Below are 20,787 nucleotides of genomic sequence, written 5' to 3' on the forward strand. Positions count from 1 at the left end.
AGATCCTAGGAATGAAACACTAGATGTATATGCTTATGTATGATTGAAACCTTAGCTTGGTCAAAATTGTTGAATATCTAACATTGAAGTTTTGATGTTTGTATCTAGGGTTTACGAAAAAACCCTAGTATAAATTGATATGAGATTCTAGGGCATGATAATGAAGCCAGAGATGTAAAATGTTTTTGCTATGATAGAATTCCTAACTTGATTTAGTTTTTTAGCCTTGATGATGAAATCTATGGTTTGTAGAGAAAACCTAGCAAGTTTGTTGTAAAAGTCTAGGGTATGAAGTATGTACCCTTTATTGATTATAAACCTAACTAGGCTTAATTTTTGGATACCTAAAGCTTGATTTCTTATTTAATGTATTGATAACCCTATATTTTCCCATTGTAATAACATGCTAACATATATAGATAAATTTAATTTAATATATATATATATATATATATATATATATATATATATGTGTGCATGGTTTTAGTTGTTGTTGTTGTTGAAGATTTGTAGGTACATAGTCTTCAAGATGTCAAATATGCTTACCTAATTCATACTTCATGATGACTTGATGATGATGTTGAGCATGATGGAAAGATGGGGTTGTAATAGATGACCTTGTTAAGATAGAAGGAATGATCTTTTGAAATGTTGAAGTTCTCTAATAATATGATGGTAAAGCTTGTGTGGTTGCATTGTTGTCCCTTAGTAAAGAAGAATATCAAATAAAGGAAGTCTATTACTCCCTAGTTAAGGGGGAGGGAATATTGTGACAACTATAGTAGAGACCTTTAAGAAAGAGTAAGATAGGAAAAAGGATAAAGCACTACAAATGATTATTCATGATTGATGAAAAGAAGAATTGGATGTCTTGGAAAGTGTTGAGGCTAGGTTTGGTGTCGTTGAATAAGATGAAGAAGGAAGATTTTGTTGAAATGTTTTCTGATATTGTGATGACGTAAGTAGCATTAGAATAGTTGAAGACCCTGAAGATTGTGCTAGCATACAAGAACATATATATTATAAATTTGAATAATAGTTGGGGTCGTGAAGCTACAATATGTGCCAGCAAATGAATAAGTAGCTTATGTGTTGACGAGATCTCTTCACAACAAGAAGTTAGTTTATTTTAGGAGCATGCTTAGAATTGTGGATATCTCTGATTTGGTTAAGAGGGAGAGATGAGTACCATAAAATTTCATGTATGATGGTACTTGGGAGGACATCTTGGCTTGGTTAGTATTGAGATCTCAGTTGATGTCTAGATCTCAGACAGATGGTATCATGTAGTGGTGATATCTGGATCCCTTTAAGGGTTCATGTTAGGGCATGGAGGCCTAGATGGTATCTATATCTTGTTGGATGGATACAAAGCATGCAACGTGATGGTAGCTATAGAGGAAATTTCCTAGATGACACCTTAATCCATGTTGGGAGAATACATTGGTAGTAAGGTTATCTCTAGCATTGTGTATTTTGTTGAACTCTTCTTAAGAAAATTTCAAATTGAGATCAACCTTTTACTAGTTGAACAATTATGAGTACCTCCCCAGTTAAGATAAAGTTTTGAGAAATCTAACTAGTATCAGTGTTCACAATTATATTTCAGTCATGATCTAATTATGAAAAGAAGAAAAAGGAAAAAATATTTTAGCGTGGGTTTCATGCTTTATTATTTAATTTCTACGTTAAAACCTCCATTGAAGGCTTATAGGTTAGATTCATGAGTCTATATCGTTGAAAATGATGGTATAGACCCTTATTGGGCATTTTGTATCAAAGAAATAAAATCATTTTTATGTAATTATGTAATCTACTTATCCACTATCAATTCAACCTTCCAATTGTTCATGTTAGCCTCAAAGAACAACTTCAAACCGCTATATATTGAAAAGGATTCGACCTAGTTTTATAGGAGCAAGAGAAATATTTGATCTGCAGTTGTTAAGTCAAGAAAAGGAGTGTAAGGAGCCTTTTAGAAAACGACTAATCATTGCTTGAATTAAGGAAACCAGGAGAAGAAGTAAATATATTCTTACTATGTCACATGTGTAAAGAAAATACTATAATAAAGGTGCTAGATTGTAGGACCAAAGGTTCATTGCGAATCTCAGAATTGGAGAGCAGGCCGAGAGTCGTGATAAAGTTTGACTTACCTTTATGGGAGGCTGACTTGATGGATGAAGGAAATCTTGTCTTGGTCAAAAGGTATTAATCATCTCAATTTGACTTGATTCTACTACTAGATAAGAGTTTTAATGGGTTTCCCCCTTGAAGGGGGATTTTCCTGAGTTGAGAGCCTACATCTTGTCTCATTGATCTTCATATTTAATTTTTTGGTAGTTTCTTGATGATAGAAAATAAAAGAAGAACACAGAGAAGTTAATAACAATACAAGAATATCACAAGTAATTATCAGGATAAGAAAATATTTCCACCTTTATGATTTTCCAGTAGGGACATACATTCTTCATAAGGTAATATAAACTTTGTTTATTTAAGGTTCATCATTCACTTCACTTCCTTAATATTATAGTAGTTGGCTTGTTACTTGCATTTCAACATTCTTCTCATGCAACTTGCTTATCCATATCCTTAATGGAAACTTCCACCTCTTTCTTCATTTGAAGCTATACTTCCACTCACTAATGTGTCGTTAGGATAATGTTAGGGATTGTCTTCTCTGTCAATGATTGTACTAATGATATATCTGAATCATCATCCTCATGCGTTAGAGAAAATTTTAGCCTAAAAGTTCCCATGAAATTTTCATGTAAGTTCCACGTCATAATATGTAAACCAATCAAAATTGTTTATATTTGAAAAGAGGTACATGTAAATTTTTTAGAGGGAAAAGAAGAAAAACTACCTTGTTTGATTCTTTTTTTGGCTTATCTCCTTATGGGTTTTGTTGACACCTAATCATTGGGATTGGGTGAATATATGTAAAATAGTGTAAAGAATAAATAAGGAAAATAGGAATATGAAGAGACATTGGGAGGTGAAGTCCAAGAGTCTCTCCCTCCATGTATATATATCCATTAGCAATCATAATGCAAAATACAATTCGCATTGTGGAGTTACCTCCTAACATGACATGGTATCAGGGCTAGCTCCATTTTTAGCTTTCCTTCCCTTGTAACTCACTTGTTCCATTTCTGCAGTCTTCCCCATTTCTGCACTCTGCCATGCTCTCTATCCTCTGTGTTAGTCTTATAGAATGCATGAATCATATGTGTATGGTGAATGGTATACTCTTTGTCCTCATGTGGTCCCTTCTCCATTCACTGGTTGTTAATACAGTCCACCACACTAGTCGATATGTTGCAGGCATCGCATCACTCTCGTTTTTAATTTTATCATTACATAGTGTTGTATACTCCGGTTTGGCTTTTTTTATAATAAGTTATAGTTTTTGATAGTCCATGTTAGACAATCCAATGTCCTAGCCTCTATTCTTGAATGTTAGGATAGGCTGTGTTACATAGTCCACTCACTCACTATCAATGCTCCTCTCTACCACACTTCGATTGTGTAAAACAATGCTAACTCCACATCGCTCGACCCCTCGGCCTCTCCCCTTGACCTCGATCCCTTGGCTTTGATTCCACACAGCTTATACCCAGTTCTGCATAGTCTATACTGCATAGTTCATATAATCCTCCCAGACATCAAACCTCCTCCTCCCCATCGACAGCAGAGTCACGTTGCTCCCATACTCTAGCATCCAATTCATGTCCTCTATTTCCCAACTCCACTCTAGCTCTATCAGACGCTAGAGCTTCAGAGAAATAATGAAACAATGAAGTGGAACATCCTCCACCAGCAACAAGCCCACTGAGCGAGCCGAGGAATTCACCTTATCCAAGCTCAAAACCATGACCATGAACTTTGCATAGTCGAATAGAATCAATGTCAGGGTCTTTGGCATACTCCTCACTTTCATATATGCTAGCACATTGCAGACATCTACGATGTCCCATATATGATGTCTACACTATCTACACTCTCTCCATATCACACTATCTACGCTCACTAGCTCCCCACAAATAATCCCTACCCCACATATCCACTCTCCCATATACAGCCTCCCGCTTATAACAACTCCCTGAGGTAATACCTCTCTTGATTAAATAAAAGTGCAATTTTTTTATATAGAACTACACCTTTTGCTACCATAAGTACAATTTATTTCATTGTATACATTTTTAAATTCATTAACTGATCTCTATAGTTGGAGTAGTTCTTTATGGGAAATAAAACTATCTAGAATGGTCATGGAAGATAAAACACACTCTCATTTTCAATTTTTTGTGGAAAGGACTTTGTGTAGGAGAATGAGATAATGAATTGACAAAGGCCAACTTAAATAAGGATATCACCATTTGGGAAAACAACAAAAATAAGGCCTATGCCTTGATTGTAGCATCTATAAATGAAGAAGCGAGTCACCATATTTCACCATTGTTAAATGATCTTGAAGCCTTATAGAAGTTGAAGGAACTCTATGACTCACACTCTGAAATTTAAGTTGTCCAATTGATGATAAAATTGTTCAGTGTTGAATTAAAAAGTGATTTTCCTCTTTATTTATCATCAGGAGTAAGATCTATTATGCATGATATCCAAACCATTAGTGTTCAGCGAGACATTCCTCTCATATATTTTGTCAAGGAACTATATCCCACTTACTCAAATTATCTTGAGTTATTGCAAGAAAGTGGAAACCTTAAGGAAATTACCTTTGAATCCCTTCAGAAGAAGTTTGCTAAGAGAGAGAAGTCTTTTGGAAAGAAGACAACTTCTCAATATTCTGAAGAAGCTATGTATCTTGCACATAGAGAGAAGAATCATGCTCAAGATTCTTCTAGAGGAAGAGGTGGTTGAAAAGGAAGAGGAAGAAGAAATTTCAGAGGCATGGGGGGTAGACACTCTCAAGGAGTAAAATCTGATCTTCATAGCATACATTGCAATAGAGATGGACATGATGCATCTACATGTAAGTTTCCTTGGGATAAAATTGAGAAAGAAATAAATAAAGCCAAAGGTAAACCAAAGGACAAAGCAAAGGGTAAAGCACTTGAGTTGCCTCACTATGTTGTGGCACACTGTAATATTTAAGTAACTGAAGACTTGTTCAACGCTTCACTTGGTTCTTGCAAAAATGATTAGTTGCTTGATTAAAGGGGAAATTTCCACATGAATTTTAGAAGAGATTTTTTTGAAGAATTTATTGACAATGCTGATGGAGTAGCATACTTTCTAGATAAATCGAAACTCAAGCAATCATGGCTTGAAACAATTAGGCTCAAACTTCCTAGTCTTCCAGAATTTCTTCTACATGATGTTTTATCTCTCTTGGAGCTGAGGAGAAACTTGATATCCTTGGTCCACATCCACCAACAGGGAACCTCCTTTAGTATGTTTTATGGCAAGTTTGAGGTTAGAAAAGCATCATATCACTCACTTGTCGTGAGAGGGATAGAAGACTAAATACTTCTGAAGCTGCAAGGTACCTCTTCTCATGCACAAAACTTCTCATACCACTCTCATTGTGATGAAGGTACATTTCCACCAAGTATCTTATGACATGCTAGAATTTCACACTTGAATTATGACAACTGTCACTTGTCGAAGAAAAATGGTGTTATTGGTTTGCCTACAATTCCTAGGAAACTTAAGCAATGTGATGCTTGTATTCTAGGAAAGCATAGAAAACAGTGGTTTCATGATTCACATTCCAGAGAACATAGAAAAAACGAACTCATTCATTCATATTTATGCGGTCCAATGCCTGTTCCTTCTTCAAATGGAAATAAATATATGATGACATTGATTGATGACTACACTAGAATGTGTTGGATTTATTTATTGAAGAAAAAATTTGATGCTTTTCGAAAATTCAAGAAATTTCGTGCATGGATTGAAAATGATGAAAAATCTCATATTGGATCTATTCACACTGAAATGGAAAATAATACACTTCAAATGAATTTTAAAACTATCTTTGCCATCATGGGATCAAACATCAAACAACTGTGTCTTATAATCCCCAACATAACAGAGTAGTTGAAAGACTAAACAAGACAATCTTAAATATGGTATGTTCCATGATGTTTTTCAATAATTTAAAATTGATGTTTTGGGTTGATTCATTTCTATGTGATTTGTATGTAAAGAATATGTGTCCATCTAATTCTATTAGAAAAAGGACTCCTTATGAAATTTGGTATGGCCACATTCCTTCGGTAAATCATCTCAGAGTCTTTGGTTCCACCTGTTATGACTTGATACCAAAGGAACAAAGAAACAAACTTGGTACAAGGAGTCATAAGTGTATCTTCTTGGGGTATTCAAATACCTCCAAAGAATATTGTCTCTATGATGAAGATAATAAGAAGTTTTTTGTATTTAGAGATGTAATATTTCTTGAATCTTGCAAAGTGGACAATGTTGTTGAGCAACAATTTGATCACTTGGATAGATTCGTACATGCAAAATATTTTCAAGAATTTTATAATCAGATTCCACATGTTGAAGGGGGGAGTCCTACACTAGATCAACCTTTGGAATCTTCTTCTGAAACACTCTCTCCCCCACATGAAGTTCCATCCACATATGATACTTTGAGTGATGTGATTGATAGAATTGGGAGACTAAATCTTGACTCAGTCCCAACTCTACCAACTGAGTAGCCTGAGCCATCTTCGAAAGGTCCTACAAAATGGTTGAAAAGGAAACTTGAAAGTGTTCATCATGATGAGGTTGGAAAGATAGGAACATGAAGTACAACCAAGAAAAATGGAGGTGACATAGACGATTTTGATTCCCTTGTTGATATGGATGTTTCTTATGATTATGAACTAAGTTTGTCTACAGATTTTGAACCGAATTCCTTCAAAGAATCCACTTCTCATGATGAATGGAAAGAAGCGATGCAAAATGAGTATGATGCCTTAATAAAGAATGACACTTGGAAGATGGTTGATTCTCCATTGGGAACCAAACCAATTGGCTGCAAGTGGGTCTATAAGAAAAAGTATAAATCTTATGGCGCACTTGTCAAGCAGAAATACAGGCTTGCGGAAAAATTTTTTGCAGAGAAGGAAGGGGTCAATTATGAGGAGACTTTTCCTACCACAACAAAATGGGCTACCATCTAGAAACTCTTTTCCTTGGAAGCTCAAAAGGGTTGGGAAGTCCATCAAATGGATGTAAAAATTACTTTCTTGAATGGAGATCTGAAAGAGAGTGTTTTTATGTCCCATAAGAAGGATTTGTTGTAAAGGGCCAAGAAAAAAAAGTATGCAAGCTTGTGAAATCCTCGTATGGCCTCAAGAAAGCACTGCGAGCCTGGTATGAAAAGTTAACTAAGCATATTTTGAAACTCAACTTCAAACATTATGATCTTGATGATGCAACTCTATTTTTCAAGAAAATTGGCACAACAGTTATATATATTATGGTGTATGTAGATGATATTTCTATGACAAGGAACAATGAGAGATACATTGCATCCATAATGAAGGAATTGAGGAAATGTTTTGAAATGACTAACTTGGGTTATGTTCACTACTATATTGGTATTGAAGTAACTCAATGTCCATAGTTTATATTCCTCTCTCAGAAGAAGTACATTGGAGATTTGTTGAACAAGTTTGGCATGGTTGAGTGAAATCCTTTGACTACTCTAATGGAAAAAAACTTTAAAGTCACATCCATTGAAAGAAAATAATTTGAGGATGAAATAAAGTATATATAGCTTGTAGGAAGTCTCAACTACCTAACTAATACTAGAATAGACACTTCATTTGATGTTGGAATCCTCTATATGTTTATGAAAAAGCATTGTGAGGGACATTGGTCCACTGCAAAGTCTCAACTACCTAACTAATACTAGAATAGAGACTTCATTTGATGTTGGAATCCTCTCTATGTTTATGCAAAAGCCTTGTGAGGGACAATGGTCCACTGCAAAAATATTTCTAAAGTACTTTAAGGGAACTCAAGACTTTGGACTCAAGTATACACAGGTGGGTGACTTCATGTTGATTGTATACTCTGATTTAGACTTTGAAGAAGACAAAGAAATTGGCGTATCTAATTCAGGTTGTGTTATGAGTCTTGGATCATTAGCTGTGTCCTGGAGATAACGCAAACAATCAGTTCCAATAGATTCCACAAGAGAGGCATAATATGTGGCAGCAGTTGAAGAAATAAAGGAAATTGTGTGGCTTAGGAAAATTTTGGAAGATTTGCAGGTGAAACAAGTGCATTCAACTCCACTCATGATTGACAACACCTCTGAAATAAAGTTGGACAAGAATCCAAAGTTCTATGATGGAACGAAGAACATAAATACATAATACCATTTGATTCGACATCGTGTTGAGGCCAAGACAATCCATCTACGTCATTGCTCCACTAATGAGCAGATTGCAAACATCTCACGAAAGTGTTTGGAAGAGAAAAGTTTGAAAGATTCCGAATGATGTTTGCTCTCACCAACACCCCTTGAGATTAAGGGGGGGAATGTTGACACATAATCATTGGGATTTGGTGAATATATGTAAAATAGTGTAAATAATAAATAAGGAGAATAGGACTATGAAGAGACATTGGGAGGTGAATCCAAAGAGTCTCTCCCTCTATGTATATATCCATGAGAAATCTTAATGTAAAATACAATTCACATTATGGAGTTACATCTTGGCTTGATAGGTTTACTCAAATTTCAAGTGTATACACCCACTGATATATATATATATATATATATATATATATATATATATATATATATATATATATATATATATATATATATATATATATATATATATATATATATATATATATATATTTGTGTGTGTATAAGAAACTTTTTATTATTATTAAATGATCTTGTAAACACCAATCTACTATTACATTGATTTACTAGCGCCAACTAGAAGGAGGCACCAACCATCTGAAATGTTTATTGGTTCCAACTAGAAGGGGGGACTGGTCCCCTAAGTAATGAAAATACGAACCTAAAATTCTTTACTCCTAGATCCCTTTTTCATAACATTTTCAAACTTAGATCCATAGGTGCTTTTTTTAATACAACTTTTGTGATTTTTGACTCAATGTGTCTCTTCTCAAGATCTCTGATTCAACACATCATTCCCTACTCTATATCTTTAGCTCTATTCTATCCAATATCCTTCCACATTGTCGTTATACTCTATACATTGAGACTCTCATGCCTTAGATGCCATACTTTGTTCCTTTTCTTTACAACACATAATTTGGACAATATTTTAGCATGTCATACTTACATATTTCACAACATATTATTGCACTTGGATCTTCACACATATTACTTGAATTCACATTTTCATGATAAAATGTCTTCCATTGAGTTCATTTCTCAGGATCCCTCTACTTACAATCATGCAAGACTTCGTTTTTCTTCTCTATATTTCTCGCTCTTCACATAACCAAACCAAACAAATATTCATTCCATGTATTATGTGTATCCATTAGATACTCACAATTTCAATGATTCAAACATTTTCTAATTTATTTATGATTTAGTACAATAATAGAACTTGGAAATACTAAAACTTAATGGCTCAAGACAATTCAAAAAAGTTGGATTATTCATTTCATTTTCTCAACTCGAAATTTGGTCGAGAGGACCCCAATAAAACCTATTTTGATTTCTCCTTTCCTCCTTAGGGGATTAATATTAATTCAATGAAACAACAAGATATAACCCTAGTTAAACAAACATTCCATTAAATCTTTGCTTGGGTCCATTTGCATTTGACAAGTTATTGGGCATATGTATTTCCATTTACCATGATTGCTTTTTACTCTAGTTCCAGGGGATTTAATTCCATCCCATATGATCGAGAGTAGGGATGAAAACTTTAGGGGCTAGCTAACATATTCATTTGTATCCATATTTGGGTTTAAGCTTTAATATTCTAGGCTCACTCCACACTAAGAGGCCCCAATAGTTAGATAACCTCTTATGCATGGAACCATTTCACATGACAAATGTTGCCTAGTATTCATTTGCGATAACATATGAATCTAGGTTTAAAGATTATGTTCATGATACTTGCATCCCCAGACCAACAAATGGTAACATGTGTCTAAAATTCACTCGAGTAACATTTTATTTACCTACTAATTTTTTTTTAGTTTCTTTAAGGTCTACATCATCTTTATTTATTAGAATCTTGGCTATTATATTATTAACACATGAAGGAATCATTATAGTTTTCATTTTAGGGTTTCTCTTGTGTTATGAGGCCTTGATTACGAATTGTTTCCTCAAAAGATTACTTTTCTTCATGCTTGGATTTATTAGGGTGTTTAGAATCTATATTCAAATTTTTCAAAAGTTTCCATGTCACTTGAGACATTCCTATTTATTATGTCAATGGTTGTTACCATGTAACAAGTCTACACATAACTTATTAATGGTTATATTGTTACTAGATTGGACATAAGCTTGGATAGGACCAAGCTAAACTAAGGAGTTTCCCTTATCGCACCAAAGATCATTATATGTATACATTGTAGGGATTGATAAAATTTTATCATGTTGTTTGGGATTAAATGAAAAGAGGGTCCAACTATGTTCCCAATCATGTGAAGGGGGGCACGTGGTTTGAGGTCTTCGTCTAGCCCATCCCCTAGTCACATGAAACAAAACTATGAATGGTTGAGATACATAAAAAGATATTTGATGATGGATATTATTCAAGGCATGTTTAAGGTAACAGATTTCCCCTCCCTCCTCCTCTAACTTTTCCATTTGCATGTTTTAGTTTTGAAAGTGGAGCTCTATAATTATGAATAAGATTAATTTGTTATGTTTTTTCGTTTTATTGGTTTAGCTACCACTATGAATATTGACTCAAATGGGATATTCTTCATGGTATATTTTGTGAAATGATGTTATTTAGATAAGGTTCCATGTGTAGGTCAACACAAGAACTCTGGCCTGTTTTTGAATTTTTATTTTTGCATGTTATCTCAGGTTTATGTTTCCTTACTCGCATGATTTCGACATTGGCTAACTTGGTTTCAAAATATATCTTTCTTGTAGAGAGGATTAGCATTCCTATCATCGATCTTGGCATTTGACTTCAAGGTCTTCCATGGAGTTTCCACTTCACCCCTTCCTTGACTTCCTCATGTATATTTGATATTTGTTATCATTTTTCTTAAAAAGCTTAATCAATATGTCTCTTCTCTTAGTAGGATTCTTTAATTTTGATGGTGTTTCTAAGAACAAGCCATCACTGTGCTTGGAAGTGGCATGGGTTTATGCCTTCTTTTCTGAAGGTAATTGTTATCTCACATTCTCTAGATTTTTATTAGGATATTCTTTACTATTCCTTCTCAAATTCTGGCATATAATTAGGGTAAAGTTTATAGGTTATCCTTTACACAATTCTTCGAAATTCAAAGGGAAATGAACATTTGAGGGTTTACTCGCTATCCTTTTAGTGAGTTTCAGGTACTTATTTTTCTCTATCTTCATGCCTTATCATAGTTTTGGAGTGGCTTTGATCAGACATGCTAGTGCTATACGATGTGGTTCCTTAGTCCATCTTACTTAATTTTGTGTAAATTTTATGAGGAGTTGAGGGTTACCACTTAATGTGTGTGTGTGTGTGTATCTGTATGTATATATATATATATATATATATATATATATATATATATATATATATATATATATATATATATATATATATATATATATATATATATATATATATATATATATATATATATATGTATGTATATACATACATATTTTTTTTTCTTGTAAAAAATGAATTATGGGGCATGTCCCCTATTGCTTGAACAATTAAGGGAATGTTAACCAAGGGTTTCTGCATTTTTGGCTAGAACATTCAATATTTATGTACTATGGATACAACCATAAGCTGCCATGGCTAAAATTCTTGTAGATTTAATTATTTTGAATAATGGATGTTTTTTTTTTATAAAATGTTAGCTTCCTTGGTTACAACATTTATTAGATGAGCTTATATTTTCATCATGAATACTAGAAGTTATATTCTTAAAATCATACATATTCATACATGGTCCACTCTTACTGAATTTCTCCCTAAATGTATAAATATTTCATTGTGTTACTTTCTCGATGCTATTAAATTTATAGTATTTTGGATTAGATATTATACTTATATAGACTTATATTATCAATAAATATATAGGCTAGGGGACCTTGTACACTCTTGTTATCAATTTTGTACACATGGTTCTATAACCACTATTAGGATGGGCAATGATAGTATGCACTCATAGATCAACGAGGAATTATTTCTTGCCACTAGACTATTTCCATGCTAACCTTGCCTCATGCCTTAAATCCCACTGTACTTATAGTTTATTGTTCTACAACATTTTAAAATTCTATGTATATATACGTATGCTATTATGAGTTCTAGTAATATAACTTTGTTTGTACACATATATAGATTTTATACTTCCTAGTGTAAATTTTGATTTGACTGAACCCCTATCATCCTTAGTTTGTATGTTAAATACTAACTCATTGTCTTTGTAAAAATAAGAATAAGTATTGGGATCCTGGTTCAGGGTACCCTTACTCGTATTTCCATAGTAAAAGAGATATTTAGGTTTTAAAATTCCGAAGAACAGCTTTAGGTCTTCTACATATGATTTCTCTAGTCTTCTTGCATTATTCAATACACATATAATTTTCCACAATAACCATTAATATTAATAAAACTAACTCATTAATATAAAAAATCTTTAATAAATGCTCATAACATCATCTTTCTTTATACATTCTCATTCTTGATCCTACTTCAAATAATAAACTGACCCTAAGGCTTCATATGCTTAGTAAAAAATTACAAAACAATTCAAATACTTATCTAAAATTTTTATAAATGAAATAGAGGGTGTCATATTCCTCCCAATCATTGAAATACAATTTTAGTAGTTCCCCCTTACCTGTAAGCTACTTTCTACTAGGAAACTAATCATAAATATTCCACATATTTACACCTCCTGAACTGAAGCAACGTCCTGCTAATTTTGGGCATAGGGGGAGTATTTTTCTCCAAATTGTATCTTATTTTTTTAAATTTAGACTTCCTTTATCTCCAGTAATTTTTTTTCATACATCTCCCTTCCATGACATTTATCTCCAATCATGTTAACTCTAGTGGTTAGATTAACAAAAAAGGTCATCTCCCCCTTAGAAAAATGGAGTACTCTTCCTTTATCTATGTTTACTCACTCTTCTTGGACCATAATTAGTTCTAACTGTTTCTTGGAATTTAGGAGTCTAACCTCTCACGTGGTGGCTCCTATTTTATTTCCAAAAATAATAGTCGGTAAAATAATTGTATATACTAATAGAAATAAATATTTACATTCTAATAAAATGTTCACTTTTCACTTTTCACTAGGAGTACTACATAGATTTCTGAATAAATTTTCCATTCTACATGGAACCACAACCTGATAACATTATGTTGGCATTATGGCTAAAGTGTTGTCCTTGATGGCAACCCATTCAGGTGATAGATCACTGTACTTCAAGTCAGCAGCAGAGGTTGATGATCAGCTATCAAATATTGAAGAAAATAAGGGGTACGCAGGTACACATTACAGAAAGTGCGTACCCGCAGGTACACCGTGCAGGGACCGCGTCCAGATACGCAGGCTAGCCATTCAGGAGGTGCGTACCCCCAGTGCACACATTTCAAGGCAGAGAAAAGCACACGTGGGGTTTCTTATGTTTTACTCTTGGTATTTAGCTGATGGTATTTGTGTTATTACGGTTTTGGCTCGTGGTATTGTTCCATGATTTTAGGAGGAGCTTTCCTATATAAAGCAAAGGAGATCATTTGGCTTAGTGTGCTTTTGTTGAACATCTTATGAGAGCTAGATCTGAAATATGATGATCTCTTGGGAGTAATGTATAGATCTAAATAAGGCAAATCTACTGATGGGTTGAGATCTCTTCGGCGCATGATCAGATCTATAGATCTGACTGTCTGGGTTATTCTTGAAGTCTTGAAATCATCTATGCCCGAAGGTACGCAGGTACAGTGAAAGAAAGGTGCGCCGGTACGCAGGCGCAGAAGCGCTGCAGGTGCACCGGTACGCAGGCGCAGAAGCGCTGCAGTTGCGGAGGTACGCAGGAAGTCTAATTGGCACAGTGCGTGGGTACGTAGGTGCACAGTTCAGAACAGTGCGTACTGTACGCAGGCATTACATGGGAGAAGCTGTGTAGTTCTCTTGAAATCAATTTAGTTGTTCATGTTTATCATTGCTGTGTTCTGGGTTTTGAAGTGATGTCTGGTTTCTGGTATTATGTTCTGATAACAGCAGTGATTGAGTGAATGATTATGATTAGCTTCAGAATTGATGGATCAGGTTCTTAATGATCCGATGGACTAGATCTGATTGATGACTTTCATTGTATATGTATTGATCTAGTGATTGGGTGATTCAGAAGGTTGTTTGATTATGAGCTTCAATGTTGTTGTTGGGTCCAGTATGAAAATTGGATGAAATGTGGCCTTTTAGATTATATGTTGTGCTTCAGTGTATCCAGTATGAAAATTGATGAAACGTGGTACCTGGAGGAGAGAAGATTGTAGGCCGGCGCCTACGTACTAGTATTTAAGCTAGTACAAGAGCTAAGGGAAATCTTTGGAGCATTGTAGCAGGTAGCAGCATGCGTACTAGTAAATGAATCGGCTAGTACAAGAGCAAAGGGGGTTGTAGCTCCCGTACTGGTATAAGACTGCACCAGTACAAATATTGTAAAAGGTTTTTCTTATTAAGAAGAAGATTGAGATGACTTGCAGCAGGTGGTTTTTCTCCCGCATTGGGTTTCCACCTTATATCATGGTGTTCATGTGTGTGCCTTATGTGTGATGATCTATTCTCTATTACTGCATCTGTTATCTGATAATATGGTTGATAATATTCTAATGACTCATTGAAGACCAATTAACTTCATCATAAGAAGTTGTGGAAGTAGCATATATGAATCTGATTATGGAAATGAAAAAGTGTTATTAATGTGATAATACTGATTCACCCCCCCCCTCTCAGTATTATTTTCAACAATTGGTATCAGAGAAGGTCCTATGATAGAAGCTTGATCGCTTGAAGGAGATCCGTGGAACAATGGGAAAGAAGCTTAAGAAGAAAGCTCATAAGAAAAAGAAGTCATCTCAGAAGAACTATGATAGTGGAAGAATCGATTGGGGATTAGGCATAAGAAGCTCTTCAGATTCAGAATCAGATTCAGAATCATTATCAGGTATGAATGTGTTATCCTCTGATGTTCCAGCTATATTTCCTTGTGAAAGAGATGAAAGTGATAGTGAGACTACTGAACTTGCTCTTATGGGTGAGCAAGAAAGATGTCAAATAGAGGCAGAATTTAACAGGCTGACAAACAAAATTATTGAACAAGAAAAACGTTTTGACGTAAAGAGTGGTGCCCTCAAGTTATGCAAGGAAAGGTATCAAAAGTTGCAGGATGAAGCAACATCTCTAAGAAATGAAGTCATTGAAAAGAACACAACAATCAAGGAGCTCAGAGATCGATCCAGTTATTATGAAAATCTTGAAACTACAATCCTCTCACTAAAAGGAGATCTTGAAGAATCAAAGAAGCAGAATACAGATCTACTCCAAGCTATTGAAAAACAAGAAAACGAAGTCACCAGCTTCAAATCTCAACTAGAATGTGCCTTCCGAGTTCGTCAAATGCAGCAGGATCTGAATGAAGAACAAGAAAAGAAGATTCTCAAAGTAAGGGAACAAATGGAAGAAGGAAGGAAAGCTGAAGAAGTTTTGAAAAAGAAATCTCTTGAAAAGGAAGAACAGCTTCAGGTTGAGGTAAATATCTTGAAAGGTAAACTAGAAGAAAAGGATAAGCTTTTACGATTTCAAGATAGCTCTAAAGTATTGGATGATATTCTTAGTAGTCAAAGGTCCCCTGCTATAAAGACTGGTCTTGGTTTCCATGAATATGTTGAAGGTGAATCTAGTTCACAAGGTAAGGCAAGGAATTCTAAATCTAAAGTGATCATTGAAGAAATGAAAGATCAATCTCATCATCAACCAAGGAAAGAGATTCCTCAAAGAAAATCCTTTACTCCTCCTATGAATAATGTTGAATGTTATGTATGTCATAATCTTGGACATGTTGTAGCTAGATGTAGAAGAAGAAGAGTTCAAGACCATTATGCAGACAAGTCATCTCAATCAAGGTATTTTTAGGGATATTGCTTTGCTTGCAATACGTTTGGTCACAAAGCTGCTGATTGTTACAGGAGGAATATGAAACATGTAAGATGTTATGCATGTAACAAGCCTGGACATATAGCTAAGGAATGCAGGAACAAAGTGTGGGCACCATATCAAAAGGAGAAAATGTCATCATCACGCTTGAAGATATGGAAGAAAAAGGAAGTACAGTCAGAAAAGGATGGCACAGCACAATGTACAGACATACCAGAATCAGAGGAAGCTGAAAGTACAAAACTTCAGGTTCCTGAATCTCATATGCAAACTTCATAAAGGCAAGTCGCATATATACGCGAGTTGAATACTGCACAATCGCGTATATGCTTGTTTGAAGGCAGTAGGCAAGTGAAGTTGGAAATGAATCTATTAGATCTGGGAATCTGACTATCAGTGGCACAAGGGAGGACTATTAATTTGGCCCTAATTAGAAGTACGCAGATCATCAACTGTGAAAGTGCGGGCATACGCAGCAGAGCGTAAGACTGGGTGCGGATGTACGCAAGTGAAGGCACAGTCCCTATGTGGCGGTACGCGGCTTATCAGAAGAGGACATGCGGATGGATGCGGAGAAACAGAAAAAGAGGTGTGGACTTACAGAGGAGTACGCAGCGTGATAGAAGCAAAGGGTGCGTGTGGTACGCGGCGTGATAAAGGATACCCTGCGGACTTACAGAAAAGTACGCGGCGCGATAAAATAAAAGGTGCGTGCAGTACGCGGCGCAACTGATGGAGCAGGTGCGTGGGTACGCTCTGTAATAGAAGACTATCTACGTATATACGCAGTGCAGCAGAAGGATATCTGCGGGTGTACGCAGGGGAGCAGAAGATGAAGTGCGTACCTATCTTAAGGCATTTATTGGCTGATTCTTCTTATTGATATTCATGATCAGATTTGACAGATGGCACTGGTTCAGGGGGAGAATATGTCCTGAATGCATTGTTGGCATTATGGTCCTTGGTGACGATGCTTATGATTCATCTTGCTATGGTTATGAGTTGGTCACATGATCAGATTTATGGTTGATTCTCTAATGATGCTTGCATGGAGTCTTTATTGTTCTTGGCACATATATGGATAAGGTTGGATGATTATTCAAAGTTGCATTGTTAGAGACATGATGATGATGAGTCACTCATATGCTGCTGTTGACATGTGCATGATGCATGATTCCTTTCTTGGCACAAATAGATGAGGATTGTTGGCTGGATACAGGGAAGATTATTCATACATATGTTGATTGATGCAGATGCTTTCATTTGATGGCTCTTGATTCATGTAGATCTGGATGGTTATGAGTTGATGCAGAAGTCCTTGATGTTGACAGATACTATGGAGCAGATTATACAGTGCTGTTGATGATGTTTGTCATGATCTTTAGATGTTTGATGTAAAGGTCATAGCAAGACTCATGTTGTAATGGTCTATCTATTGTAGTCATCTCTTTAGGTCATGTAACGGCCTATGTCCCCCCACTATGCATGGGATGAAGATGTAATGTATTTGGTTTTCATATTTCTGATGTATTCCCACTTGGTTGGATGGATGATCCTTATTATGATGGGTGATGGATGTATGTATTGAGTCTTTTGGTGATAGGAAGGTCATTTATGATATATAGAGTCATGTTCTTCTTGTAGAACATCTTTTTTTCAGACCTTGCTTACAGTCAGGGGGAGCTTGAGCATGAACAGCACTATATAGCAGAGTAGACATCTCAGCTTGTTCTCAGAAAGACCATTATCAGATTGGAGCACCATGACATATACAAAGGGGGAGCTCATTCAGAGACTTCAGCAGATCTGGTTTATAGTCAAGGGGAGCATGTTCTTAGGGGGAGCATACCCCTTTGCCCTTGATGTCAAAGGGGGAGAGTGATTTGGTGTTGTTGCCATCAAGTCCAAAGGGGGAGATTGTTGGCATTATGGCTAAAGTGTTGTCCTTGATGGCAACCCATTCAGGTGATAGATCACTGTACTTCAAGTCAGCAGCAGAGGTTGATGATCAGCTATCAAATATTGAAGAAAATAAGGGGTACGCAGGTACAGCTTACAGAAAGTGCGTACCCACAGGTACACCATGCAGGGACCGCGTCCAGATACGCAGGCCAACTGTTCAGGAGGTGTGTACCCCCAGTGCACACATTTCAAGGCAGAGAAAAGCACACGTGGGGTTTCTTATGTTTTACTCTTGGTATTTAGCCGACGGTATTTGTGTTATTACGGTTTTGGCTCGTGGTATTGTTCCATGACTTTAGGAGGAGCTTTCCTATATAAAGCAAAGGAGATCATTTGGCTTAGTGTGCTTGTGTTGAACATCTTATGAGAGCTAGATCTGAAATATGATGATCTCTTGGGAGTAATGTCTAGATCTAAATAAGGAAAATCTACTGATGGGTTGAGATCTCTTTGGCGCATGATCAGATCTGTAGATCTGACTGTCTGGGTTATTCTTTAAGTCTTGAAATCATCTATGCCTAAAGGTATGCAGGTATAGTGAAATAAAGGTGCGCCGGTAGGCAGGCGCAGAAGCGCTGCAGGTGTGCCGGTACGCAAGTGCAGAAGCGCTGCAGTTGCGGAGGTACGCGGGAAGTCTAATTGGCACAGTGCGTGGGTACGCAGGTGCATAGTTCAGAATAGTGCGTACTGTACGCAGGCATTACATGGGAGAAGCTGCGTACTTCTCTTGAAATCAATTTAGCTGTTCATGTTTATCATTGTTGTGTTCTGGGTTTTGAAGTGATGTCTGGTTTCTGGTATTATGTTCTGATAACAGCAGTGATTGAGTGAATGATTATGATTAGCTTCAGAATTGATGGATCAGGTTGTTAATGATCTGATGGACTAGATCTGATTGATGACTCTCATTGTATATGTATTGATCTACTGATTGGGTGATTCAGAAGGTTGTTTGATTATGAGCTTCAATGTTGTTGTTGGGTCCAGTATGAAAATTGGATGAAATGTGGCCTTTCAGATTATGTGTTGTGCTTCAGTGTATCTAGTATGAAAATTGATGAAACGTGGTACCTGGAGGAGAGAAGATTGTAGGTCGGCGCCTACGTACTAGTATCTAAGCTAGTACAAGAGCTAAGGGAAATCCTTGGAGCATTGTAGCAGGTAGCAGCCTGCGTACTAGTAAATGAATCGGCTAGTACAAGAGCAAAGGGGGTTGTAGCTCCCGTACTGGTATAAGACTGCACCAGTACAAATATTGTAAAAGGTTTTTCTTATTAAGAAGAAGATTGAGATGACTTGCAGCAGGTGGTTTTTCTCCCGCATTGGGTTTCCACCTTATATCATGGTGTTCATGTGTGTGCCTTATGTGTGATGATCTATTCTCTATTACTGCATCTGTTATCTGATAATATGGTTGATAATGTTCTAATGACTCATTGAAGACCAATTAACTTAATCATAAGAAGTTGTGGAAGTAGCATATATGAATCTGATTATGGAAATGAAAAAGTTTTATTAATGTGATAATACTGATTCACCCCCCCCCTCTCAGTATTATTTTCAACACATTAACCATAATACTTTTTCAAGTTTATCTAGATTCACTCTATTTGTTGATGTAAGTGCGACATACAACCTAAATTTCTTATAATGCTAGATATATTATTTGAACTACCTATGAATCTGAGGGATCCAATATTTAGCTAGATTTATGAGGAAGACCTATGAACTGATGAAACATTAGATCACTAGATGGCCGAATAGTTTGGAATTGATTTCTTTCACATTTTTGGGACAATATTCCTTGTTTATCACCAATTTGGCCAAAAACTAAATACACAAGAAACCTTCACCAAACTAGTAGTTGGTGGGAATCCTGAGGCTTTAGGAGTGTCACATTGAAACTTTGAGAACCAATCAAAATATTCCACATGGCTTTGTTGCCATGTCATCTCTTCCATGTCACTACCTATCATCTACCAAATATTCACACTAATACATGTTATTCTCTACTACCACCATATGTCCAACTACCTATCTTGTGTCAATTTCCACCTATCCAATTGGCGAGCTAAAAGTGTAAAAAATAAGTGCCACTTGTCATCACCTTTGACTTCCATGTCAATAAATTCTATTAATTGATGTTACTTGTGATCCCACCTATACTTTCATATCACAAGTCCACAATATGGAAACCCAATTCTTTTTGTTAAGAATTTCTTTGTTGTAGTCCCCGAATACCAAGATGTAGAGAAAATTATTTGGATGTATCTGGTGTCTAAATGTTAAGCTAATGAATCTTGAGGCATATGTCTTGGATGCTAGGATATGTTGAGGATGCCGAGATACATTAATGAAACTCAAACATGACTATAAGATGACTACTTCACTTCAACTTCATTGTCCTCTTGATTCCTATGGATCTAGGAGAAGTGCCATATACCATTACGAAAAGCTCAGAATAGACTATTCAACCATACACCATTCATT

This window comes from Pinus tabuliformis, chromosome 2_2 (assembly GCF_031772625.1).
Source record: "Pinus tabuliformis cultivar Carrire ecotype Pingquan chromosome 2_2, CPIR1, whole genome shotgun sequence".
NCBI lineage: Eukaryota > Viridiplantae > Streptophyta > Pinopsida > Pinales > Pinaceae > Pinus > Pinus tabuliformis.